Here is a 4613-nt window from a genome sequence, read left to right as displayed (position 1 = left end):
GGGGGAAGACTACTGTCAAAATTGAGTGTCCCTGGGACTGTATAGGATTTGTGTCAATCTAGTCAATATAGATCCCAAAGGATTGGCAGAACAGGGGTTAAAGATCTGAGAACCAGAAAAGATACATTTGTCCCATGCAGACCAAATTAATTACATCTGGAAACATAAGCTTATGTGTGTAATAAGTTACTTAGGATATAAATAAGTAATTGGAAATAGTGATTCTACATGTAACAAAATGCATTCCTCTGTGTTTCTCCACACAGTATATATTGTAACTAAGGTTTTTTCTCTTTCCCTACGATGTTGTTTTTGTCTGTATAGGAAGCTGGCTAGCTGTAAAAACAACACAGAAGTTTTCTGACGAAATCCACAATATCAGACAGTTCAGACATACCATGCCTTATGGTCAGATGTGTAACTGAAACAACTTGGATATGAACAGGGAAAGATAAGAGGAATTATTTGCATGGATGAAAAGCGAATACTAAAGTTTATGCCATCAGTCACGATCCAATATTTGTTCAAGTCACAAGAGGCAAAAACAGAAAGATACAAGATTGCATGTAGAACTAATTATTCTAGAATCTTATCACACCTCAGAATGTCTCGTTTTCTCAGCTAATGTCCCAAAGTCAAGAACTTTTATATATATTAAAAAAGTGAATTTCAATCTTCTCTCTGAAGCTATGATTACTACCTTTTCATCACCACCTCTGTGTTGATTGTCTTCCTTTTGCTCCGCTAGGGCTGCTCTCTACCTGTTTGCTGTCCTGGAGTCCAAGGGCAAGAAGTACATCAATGGGGTCAACGCCCTCGGGCTTCCAACCCGTGTTTGGCTAGTGGAGAGGAAGCACAGACAGGAAACTGTAGGTTGGGAAAAGAATGAGGTCAGTATATTTATTCCTCTGGCTTTCTCCCTGAAAGGTCACCTCTGGCTGTCTGTTGCCTTCCTGGGAAGTCACTACGCCTCTTAAAGTGGCCTGCTCTCAATGACTTACTCTTCCATGTTCTGGTAATCTCTCCCTCCCCCTGTTGCTTTTTGCCTAGGGATTGTAACAGCTTTACAGTCCTAGATTCATTCACATTCCTTCAGTTCTCTATACCTTGGCCCACACCCTTTTACGTGGTCCTTTGGGGGAAAAAACTTAGTAACTTAAGTAACTAAGTAACTAAGAAAAAACGAAGTAACTTAGCTAGAGGTTTGCTGTTATGATGGCTAATGGATTTTTGGGGTTTTCTTTTGTTTTTTGGGTTTTTTTGAGGAAGATTCGCCCTGAGCTAATATCCGTTGCCAATCTTTCTCTTTTTTTGCTTGAGGAAGATTGGCCCTGAGCTAACTTCTGTGCCAATCTTCCTCTATTTTGTATGTGGGTCGCCACCACAGCATGGTTTGACGAGTGTTGTAGTTCTGTACCTGGCATCCAAACCTGCGGACCCAGGCTGCCAAAGCAGAGTGCACAGAACTTTAACCACTCAGCCATGGGGTGGCCCCTCTAATGCTATTTTTAAAAGAACTATATGTTATAAGAAGTACACTAGAATTTCTTGACTAAAAAGCACTTCATATTGTGGCTCATTACTTAAACCAGCCATATTTTAAAGGGTGTGCTCTTTCCTTTTAATAGAATCATAGATTTTTACCTTGGAAATGTACTTCAGAGGTCATTCTACTCTAACCTTCTGTTTAACAAATGAGAAAATGATTTGGACAAGGACATGTAATCAATGAATGACAGCGTTAGAGCTTAAACCCCTGACGTCCTCCCTGTCTAGCCAGTGTTATTTACCCTTCAGCTACCCTGCCCTCTTCTGTTTCTCTGGAGGCTTCCCCATTCACTTTGTCCAGAGGAAGAATCCTCATCCTTCCTGCAGTGAGTGTTCCTGGTTCTTTGGAATACCTGATGGCTCAGGTAGGAGTGGGGACCTGGGCTTCTTACTAAAGCCTTTCAATTTATCCCTGTTTTCAGTTGCATGCCTTCTCCTGCCTTCTGAGATTAGTTGCATGCCTTCCTATTGCTGAACCTTTCTGAGAGTCTTCAGGTCAATTCAGCTCAGATTTCCACACTAAAGGCAGTTGGGGTTCAACTTCCTGATGGTGGGGTCAACTTAGGGTTCAAGTTCCAGTTACAACTTGCTTGCAAAACAGATTTTAGAGGTTTAAAATAATAGCAGTCACTACACTATCTCTCACAGTTTCCATGGGACAGGAATTCTGAACTGGCTCAGTTGGAAAGCCTGAGTTCTGGCTCAAAATCTGTCATGCCATTGCAATCAGATGCAGTTAGAAATGGAAAGTTGGGGACTAGAGCAGTTTGGAACTAGCCAGGCATCTCTCCCTAAGAAATTCCGGGACTTCTCCATGTGGTCTGTCTCTGTGGGCTAGTTTGGGTTTTCTGACAGCACGACTGCCTCAGAGCAGTCAGTCTGCTTACACAGTGTTTGAAGACTTCAAGGGTGAGAATTCCAGTGAGCAAAGTGTAAGCTGTATCACTCTTTATGGTCTAGTTTGAAAATCACATTGTCACTTCTATCATATTCTTTTGACCAAAACATTCACAAAACCCCAGTCAGTTTCAGGGAGAAGGATAGAGACTTGACTTCTCAATAGGAGGGGTGTCCAAGTCACATTGTAAAAAGAGCATAAGGGATGGAAGATATTGTTGCAGCCATTTTTGGTAAATATAGTCTGCAGCGTAGCTCCTCCATCTAATTTTTTCCATTCAATTTTTTTTTTGTACAACCAAGGAGTTTTTTAATTTTGAAATACATCAGTCATACAAAAAAGATATAGAGAATAATATAGTAAACACTTTTGTATTCATGACCTTATTTTAGAAATAAAACATTTCAAATAGTTAAAAATCCTCTCTGCTTGCATTCCTCTTTCACTCCCTTTTCCAAAGAGATAAACATTGTCTTGAATTGGATATTTATTATTCTCATGGCTGTTTTCATACTTTATATACATGTACATATATCTCTAGAAACAATAGTAAATTTGGAGTCTTTTTAAGCTTTATACAACTTGATTCCTTACAACATTGAAACTTACTTTTTTAACTCAATCTTATTATTTTTCTGAGATTTATTCATGTTGATATATAGCTCTAGTACAAACTTTCTTAAAGGCTCAGATGGTAACTATGTTAAGTTTTGTGGGTAGACAATGTCTTGCGTCTACTCATTCTGCAGCTGTAGTACAAAAGCAGCTCTACTTGTGGCAGAGTGCAGAATTTGGCCTATGGGACATAGTTTGCTCATGCTAGCTTTGGTATAAAATTTGTGACACTTCAGATATCTTGTGTTCCCTGAAAGTTACTTTAGGTTATAACCTAGCCCCAACCCTATCCTTATCATGCTCCTCTGCCTTAAGAAGAAATTTTAAGAAACACTGATTTAGGAGTAAAATTGACAGATTTGCTAAATTTTGATTTGTGGAAAACCTCATTGGTCTCTAGTTTTCATTTTTTGTCCTTGAGGGTAAAGGTCAATAAACTCCTACCTTTAGACCCCTCTAGCCACCATCTTTTGACTTGGCCTGGCTCTTTGTTACCATGTATGTACATGCACACACATGTATGTGAATCTGTATGCATGTATGTACCCATGTGCGTGTATATGCTCTGTGCACACACGTGGTGCATGTATGTGTGCAGATGAGTGTGTATGTGTGTGCATGTGTTTTCTACTAGATTCCCATAGGAGGAGTGAGGAAGCATAGCTTTCCTCTAAAATAGCAAAGGTTTCATGACAAGCTCCCAAATTTCTACTGAAGATCCCAAGTACTATTATTCTAGATATAACGATGTGGATTTGGGGAAATGTTCAGCTTCCGATGAATTGTTCTAGGAGGAGGTGGGGCACAAGGCACGAGCCTAGGATTAGTACATCTCTCCTGTGTTAGGGAGTAGGATATTTCTAAAGTAAGGTTAGAATCTCACTATGAAGGGAAAAGGAGGGGTTCTCTGGGACAACGTGAACTTCGAAGGAGGATGATGGGAGCAAATCTAGGAACTGTGGTGCTCACCCAGGGGGATTGTTATTTCTGCTTCTTTGGACCTGTAGCATCCAGTTCTCTGGTTTTTCCTACACTGTAATTCACTCTACCTTTCCGCCAATTTTTCAGGAAAGCATGGTACCCATTCTGCAGCCTTATGTTAGTGGTGTTGTGGGGACAGTGGGCAGGGAATTAAAAGGTGAGGAAGTAAATGGAGGAGCAGCTTTACCACCTCACCTCTTCCTGAGGCCAAGGTAACTGGAACCACAGGGTGTAGAGAAGGAGAGTGGTGATCCTAGAATTCACGAGGCCACCAGGAGTGAAGTGAACCAAACCTCACTGTGGAGGTGGTAGTTAGGAGTTATGTGACAACAGAGAAACTGCTGCAGCAGGGACAAATGTAGGAGGGGATGGGAGACAAACCTCCTGAGGTGAGGCTGGGGTGGCAACAGCAGGAGAGAGTGTGGAGACACTTGGTTCACAGTATGGTTTAGGATCTTTGATACAGAGACTGGAATGACTCATGAATGAGAAGATAGGAAAGAATGAGACCTGTTGGATTTTTTTTAATGTGTTGAAATACCTCGGGTGTATAATTTGAAAAAGCCAAAAC

This window comes from Equus quagga, chromosome 6, assembly GCF_021613505.1.
Source record: "Equus quagga isolate Etosha38 chromosome 6, UCLA_HA_Equagga_1.0, whole genome shotgun sequence".
Lineage (NCBI taxonomy): Eukaryota > Metazoa > Chordata > Mammalia > Perissodactyla > Equidae > Equus > Equus quagga.
The sequence above is the reverse complement of the archived record's forward strand: the minus strand, read 5'-3'. Positions refer to the sequence as shown.